The following is a 7,944-nucleotide window of genomic DNA, read 5'->3' on the forward strand; positions in this document are numbered from 1 at the left end:
CTCTCCATAACAGTCGTCCTGTCAGGGAAGTGGGGCTGAAAGCTTTGTTAGACCTGGGAATGGTCCACAGGCACCCAGCAGGCTTCAGGTATCTCTAAGCAGTTTAAAATTGAATTCCCTTCCTCTCCCCCTAACAGACACCCTGTCAGGGAAGTGGGGCTGAGAGCTTTGTGAGAACTGGGAATAGTCCACAGTCACCCAACATACCTCAAGTGTCTCTAAGCAGTTTACAATTGCCTTCCCTTCCTCTCCCCATAATAGACACCCTATGAGAGAAGTGGTGCTGAGAGGTCTGAAAGAACTGGAATGGCTCACAGGTACCCAGCAGGTCTCAGGTGTTTCTAAGCAGTTTAAAGTTGCCTTCCCTTCCTCTCCCAATAATAGGCACACTGTGAGGGAGGTGGGTGTAGGGGCCGGGCCAATCAGGGTGTCACCAGCACAGCTGATTGGCCCATATTCATTTGCAGACTCCTGGGATACACTCCTCCCACAGGGCCGTTTCACAAATATATAGAGGAACCATGGATACAATGTTCAGGGGCAATGTTTCTTTGAATGACAAGCACCAGGGATAAATAGAGGCATAATGTTGTTCTATTTGTAGATTTCCCCGAATTATATTTCTGCCCATTATTGAAAACAGCTTGCCAGGCTGCATGGAGTCTAATTCTGATCCATTGGGGTTTTCTTATTTTCTTAACATCTCCCTGAGAAGGTTTTTGTTCTCCATCATGGTATCCCTTGGCTATTGTATATTATTGTAGTTACTCTACAACAACAACAAAAAAGAGTTTAGCCCTTTATTTTTCTTAGATCTATGTATTCCATTGCTCTTGATGCTCCATAAGCAATATCTTCCAATTATTATAAGATAAGTTTATCTTTTCTTGTATAGATAAATCCCTGAGATCCCACATCAAGTTGTCTTTTCTGTCAGTCCATCTATTGGAGGCATGCAGTTGAATATTTATAATATTTAATTGGATCACCAATATTCAATACCACATAAGGCACTTCTAATATCTCCTGATTCAAGTATTTTAATTGAGAATAATATTGGAAATATTAGTGATCATGTCAGGAGATCTTTCTGCTGTTCTGCTTGAGTTTTGGTTTGTTTTCCTACTTCCCCCCCAAACAGGAGGGAAATGGGCGGGAATGGGCTCTTGTAGCCATTCTGATTCCAGGAAGGGTAAGGGCCATTCTGCACTCGCCCAAAATAGCACAATGGTTACACATTGAAATCACTACTGTTTTGCTGTTATGCACAACGTCGTTGACAATCTGCAACACTCCTGAAACTGATCCGCAAAAAGCGCTTCGTTGTAGCGCTTTCAGGGAAATCCCAAAAAGTGGATTCACCCCCCAGAAAGCGCTACACTCTTGAAACCAATCTGCAACACTAGTGGGAAAGTTCTGTGCATTACCATTGTTGAGGTTTCCTCAAAGTCCCTCCCCCTAGCTCTCTCCTCTGATCTTCCGGCGAAGCGATTGCCATTTTTTTTTCTCCAAGCGAGCGGAGATCAATGCACCGGCGAGCCTTCGTTTACCCAGCGAGGCTTCCCTGGCTGCAGAGCTGTTTTAAGTCACCAAGCACGAAACAACACACAGCCCCATTTGCTGGGTTATTTTCCCTTTATTTTTCACTGTATTTTCGGCTGAAAATCACACCAGTGCCAGGGGGGGGGTTAATTTTTATTTTCATTTGGGGGGAGCGTGGCAACGATGAAACAGCAGCTCAAACACCACCTGCTAGCTAGATGGGTCTCTCCATTGCAACGAATCAACGCAGATTCGTTGCAACGTGTTTTTTTTTTAACTTCCTTAAAGGGAAAGGGGCTTTTTGGGATCATGATAACAGCTGCCCATTGGCTGCTTGACGGCCGGGGCGGGACGAGCTCGGCAATATCGCTTCCTGGCTAGCGATTTTTGCCGAGACAGGAAACCTGTGGGAAATGATAGAAACGCAACTGGATCCCACTACAAATCCAGGTATGCATAACGACGAATTCCACAATTTAAAATGCCGTTTTTTCGTCCCGCAACCAATTTGCCACACAGATCTTGGTGCGGAATGGCTCTAAGAATAGCTGTCCATGACCAGTCAGGCAATCCTCCTTGACCAAGGGGTAGGCACAAATGGATCTATGCTGCAGGCTCAAAGTTCTGGAGGGCTTGTAAGATGGCACTCTTCCACCAGTCATATGGTTGAGGCCAGGGTCTACCGTTACCATCTAAATGCTCCCTGCCCCAGCTGAAACCCCATTATCCTCCATTCTGTGTCTGGCTAGCAACTGTGGACATCTCTTTTTTAATTCCTGTTAGTTATGAAGGGAGTTGGGTACGGTGGGGGAAGGTGGGGCATAGTCTTCCAGTTAGATTTTGTGTTTTGCTTTATTAAATTCCTATCTGTTATGGCAATTTGTTCTTTAATCTGATCTTTTTTTCCTTTGGGAAGGGTTATCTTTTGTTTTATTATGGATTTTAGACTTTTAAGTTTACTTTGCTTTGGTTAGTCTTTTTAGCAGGGTGGCAGTTCTAGCCAATGAAAATGCGACTTGTTCTTGGCATTAATAGGGCCGCAGCCATTTATTATTGCACCACCCAGAACGGGGTTGGCCCAGCATGACAGGAAGACTGCCCCTTAGCCATTTAGGTTGCTATACAGTCAGTAAAAACCAGACCAGGAGCTGATTGTGGTTCAGATCATCAGCTTCTTGTTGCAAAATTTAGGCTTAAATTGAAGAAAGTCAGAAAAAGCACTAGGCCACTCAGGTATGAACTAAATCACATCCCTAACGAATATACAGTAGAAGTTACAAATAGATTTAAGTAATTAGATCTGTAGCCTGAAGAACTATGGGCGGAGGTTCGTAACACTGTACAAGAGGTAGCAACTAAAACCATCCTAAAGAAAAAGAAATGCAAGAAAGCCAAATGGCTGTCTGAGGAAGCTTTACAAATAGCTGAGGAGAGAAGGGAAGTGAAAGGCAAGGGAGAAAGAGAAAGATACACTCAACTGAATGCAGAATTCCAGAGAATAGCTAGAAGAGATAAGAATGCCTTCTTAAATGAACAGTGCAAACAAATAGAAGAAAACAATAGAACAGGGAGGACCCAAATCCCAAACTATCTTTCCTCATAGAGGAGGTGCTCCAATCCTCTAATCATTTTAGTTGACCTCCTCTGTACTCCCCCCCCCCCCAGTTCTGTGAAATCATTTTGGAAATATAGTGACCTGAATTGTACACACTATTCCAAATGAGGCCACACTATACATCTACAGAGGCACTGATACAGGCATCAGTCATTTTATTCTCACCTCTTTTCCTAATAATGCCTAACATCATTTCAGCACACTGGGTTGACACTTCCATTGATCTACTATGACCCCAAGATCTTTTCCCCATCAGTCTCAGCAAGTTCATCACTCATTAGCCAATATTTGAAGCTGAGATTGTTTTAGTCCCAGAGTTCGTCATCTTATACTTACCAACAGCAGGGCAAGATAATGATAGACATAAACCAACATCAAACTTCATTTGCTGCATAGTCGCCCACTCACCTAATTTTTGGAAGTCCTCTTGGAGCGTTTCACAGTCAGCCAGACTTGGTTTTACCACTCTGAATAATTTTATGTCCTCTGCAATATTGGCCACTACACTATTCACCCCTAGTCCCAGATCATTTATGAATAAAATAAATAGTACCAACGGCAATACCAATCCTTGTGGAACACCACTGCTTACTTCCCTCCATTGTAATAACTATCCATTGATTCCTACTATTTGCTTCCTGTCATGTAGTCAGTTTTTAATCCACAAGAGAACCTGTATTTTTTTGACTGCTAAATTTACTCAGGAGTCTTTGATGAGATATCTTGTCAAAAGCCTTATGAAACTCCAAATACATCATGTCTACCAGGTCACCATTATCTGCTTCCTTTTTCATTTTCTCAAAGACCACTCAAGAATGGTGAGGCAGGACTCTCCTGTGTAGAAACTATGCTGATTTTTCCTCAGCAGGCTTTGTCCCTCTGTGTGCCTGGCAATTCTAAGATTGAATATAAAGGTAAAGGTATGTCCCCTGTGCAAGCACCGAGTCATGTGACGCCCTTGGGGTGACACCCTCTAGCGTTTCATGGCAGACTCAATATGGGGTGGTTTGCCAGTGCCTTCCCCAGTCATTACTGTTTACCCCCCAGCAAGCTGGGTACTCATTTTACCGACCTCGGAAGGATGGAAGGCTGAGTCAACCTTGAGCCGGCTGCTGGGATCGAACTCCCAGCCTCATGGGCAAAGCTTTCAGACAGCTGCCTTACCACTCTGCGCCACAAGAAGCTCTAAGATTGAATATGATTCCTACTAATTTACCTGGAATGGATATTAGGAGGACTGGCCTGTGATTTTTTGTTTGTTTGTTTCCTTCTGGATCCCTTTTTAAAAACTGGTGTAACATTTGCTATTGTCCAGTCTTCTGGTGCACTGGCTGAATTTAGTGGCAAGTTACATATATGGGATAGTAGATCAACTATCTCACATCTGACTTTTTAAAGAACTCTCAGGTGCATATCATCAGGATCTGAAGATTTACTGGGTTTTAATTTCCCCAACAGGTCTAGAACTTCATCTCTGATTTAGTATAGGCTTCCTTTTAGTTTAGACTGTGTCTTTGGACTCCCTTCAATCATGATCCCAGCCCAGCTTCTCAAATAAACAGACTTAGCATATTCAGCAAAAGTGACTTATTGAAAAGAAATTAACTAAGCTCATGATACTTTTTGTTAAAACTAAATTTCTATATCTATACATATTGATAAATTCCTCCACCTTCACGTCACACCATACCACTCTGCTTCAAAAGGGAACCTCCCTACTTCCTCAGGCACATTGTTACACCCAGGTGTAACCCCTCAGCCAACAGACTCTGTAGCTCAAGGACAGGTTCTGTAGATAGCCCTGAAGCTTACTTTCCTCCCGGCATCCATCTATCAACATAAAGTTAACACATGGCCTACACAGGGATCAAAGTGAAACTAAAACCAATCCCATACTCCCAAACATTCCCAATACCATCAAATGATCCCTCCATCCCTGCCACTCCTGCAGAGAACTTGAGAATACAAAGAATAAACACAGTAAAATTGTGGCAGGATGCTTGTTCCAACCCAGATCCTGATACCTTCTTTAAAATAGAGATATCTTGTCATGGCATGGGTATCTGCCCCACAGTTCTATAGCGAACACAGAAGCAAAAAAGTCATTGAGCTTTATTTCTTATTCATTATATTTACTGTTGAATTCCTAGTCCGCCAATCCCACAAAGTGGCTTGCAGTGGGGAACAAATATTCAGCCTCAATAAAATCCCCTTTAAAACCCATAAAACCCCCATACCCTGGCAGTGTTAAAAAAAATCCCCCTCCCCACCCACTCCAGACAGCATCCCACCATGGTGCAAGAAGTAGCCTTATGACCCAGCTTAGGCCGATGACCAAAGTCAGTTTGGTCTAGTCAGACAGACAGTGGGTCTCAGGTAGAGGTCTTTCACATCACATACGGACAGATGCCTTAAATAGAGATGCTGGGGATTGAATCTGGGACCTTCTGCATGCCAAGCAAATGCCTTACCACTGCCTCAGATTCTCCTTTCTGCCTCAGATTCTCCAGGTCTTGGAAACTATAGCCTTAAGAGAATGAACCTGCTCCCTGAGAGCCATGAACCCCATGCAGCGAGCATACTCCCATGTTTTCCACATAATGGGTTGATAATTGTATATGTTATCACTGACAGTCTTCAAGCAACAGAAGAAGATCCTTATCGTGGATGCTTTAAGCTGATCCTGCATTGAGCAGGGGGTTGGAATAGATGGCCTGTATGGCCCCTTTGCAAAACACTGAATCATAAATCCCACTTCCCTGCTGGCTTTCTACCTTCATAACTGGTTAGTGGTTTAAAGATTTCTAGAATGATGCAGGGGTTCCAGAGCAAGAATACTTTGACTCTCTGTTCAGAAGCCCACCGAACCCAGCTCCCAACAGCAGCAGCAGAGGATGGGGTCTGCAATCAGCTCCAGGCTGTTCAGTGATCAACAGGTCCAGAAAAAACCCTCCAAGAGCAGCAGCAGCAGCAGCAGCAGAAGAAGAGTTGATTCTTATATGCTGCTTTTCTCAACAAAGGAGTCTCAAAGCAGCTTAGATTCACCTTCCCTTTCTTCTCCCCACAGCAGACACTCTGTGAGGTGGGTGAGGCTGAGAGAGCCCAGATATTACTGCTCGGTCAGAACAGCTTTATCAGTGCTGTAGCGAGCCCAAGGTCACCCAGCTGGTTGTATGTGGGGGAGTGCAGATTCAAACCTGGCTCGCCAGATTAGAAGTCAGCACTCCTAACCACTACGCCAAGCTGGCTACAAGCACCAATTCACCCTCAACCTCAACCTCGAAATCTATCCTCTCTCAAAGCAACAACAGTAAAGCTCTCCAGCAGTATAGCAGTTTAGGAAAGGCAGAAAAAAGCTCACTTTCCCAGCAGCTCTTTCTTGTGTTATTTCTCCCAGCCCAACTGGCTCAGTTCTGGAAAAGAGCATTGTGGTGTGTTTTTTCTCCATAATGAATAATACAGGCAAAAATACAAACTAGCAACTTTTGTCCAGTTCACTTAGAGATGCCAATCCCCAGATGGGACCTGGGGATCCCCTGGAATCATAGCTCATCTCCAGACTAAAGAGATCAGTTTACCTTGGGAAAATGGTTACTTTGGAGGGTGGACTCCATAGCTTTATACTTCATTGAGGTTCTTCCCCACCCCAAATCCCTCTCACTCTCATATCCACCCCTAAAGTCTCCAGGTATTTCCCAACCCAGAGCTGGCAACCTCAAATCCACTAGGATTATTGGGAAGATGGTGTCTTTAAAAGAGAGGGAGGACTAGTTCCACAAAATTTTGTTGCCAATTGCTTAAAAATAATGATCTCAAAAATCTGAAAGCATTTCGCCCAAAAAATAGAGGATGGATATTAACCAAAACATGTTTTTTCCAACACAATTTTCCAAGATAATGCTTTTGATAAACCTCCCAATATTTAATGAAAATTATAACCGTGCCCTTCCCAACAATATTACATGGACATAAAATAGTTTCGAGTTTAAACCCTTACTCCCTATCTTCAAGGATGAGAAGATAGTGGACTAGATACACTGGCAGTACCAGGTTTCTCACCCCCCCCCCCCAATAAAAACTTGGTCCATAGTTGGGTGGCTTCTGCATTCATTGCAGTGTTGTGACTTTGGCAACAAAAGGCAACAGACAGTTATGGCTTTGATAACTGGGACTTTCAATGGGTGGCAGGATTTGTGCTTGTGGAGCACACCCTTCTTGATTTCTCACTCTACCAGCAACCTGATATGCCCTCTGAAATCTTGTTCCTGAGAAATGGGGGACTCCTGGAACAAGATTGATGGGGAGGGTATTTTTGCAGCTGCAGAAGGGAGAAGGCAAGAAAGTTGCACGCTGCACGTTCAAAACCTCTGGGGGGCCTCAGCCTGTGTGTGTGCTCGGAATTGATTGGATCTTATCAACCAATTCTTTTGGCTGCAGGCTCCTGTATGTATTAATATTTAATTAGTGTTTGTATTCATTTACATTCAGATACGTTTGATGTTAGATAATTTCCAGTTTGGTAATGTACATTGTGTAGAAGACTGCCTCTAAAATTTGTGTTTGATGGGAGCCTCTTGGGGTTCCTTTGGAAGAAATCCATCCTGAGCTAAGATACCTGCATTAAAAATGAGTAACAAGTTCAATGCCGTGCACAAACATCCACACCGGATTCCATCTCTCCTCTGATTGTTAGCGGTAAGAAATGGGGAATTGTCACTCATTACTCTTACTTGGCACAAAGAACAACCAAGAGAAACGAGACCTAATAATTAGCATTCAGTCGCCTC

The sequence above is a fragment of the Paroedura picta genome, chromosome 6 (assembly GCF_049243985.1).
Source record: "Paroedura picta isolate Pp20150507F chromosome 6, Ppicta_v3.0, whole genome shotgun sequence".
NCBI lineage: Eukaryota > Metazoa > Chordata > Lepidosauria > Squamata > Gekkonidae > Paroedura > Paroedura picta.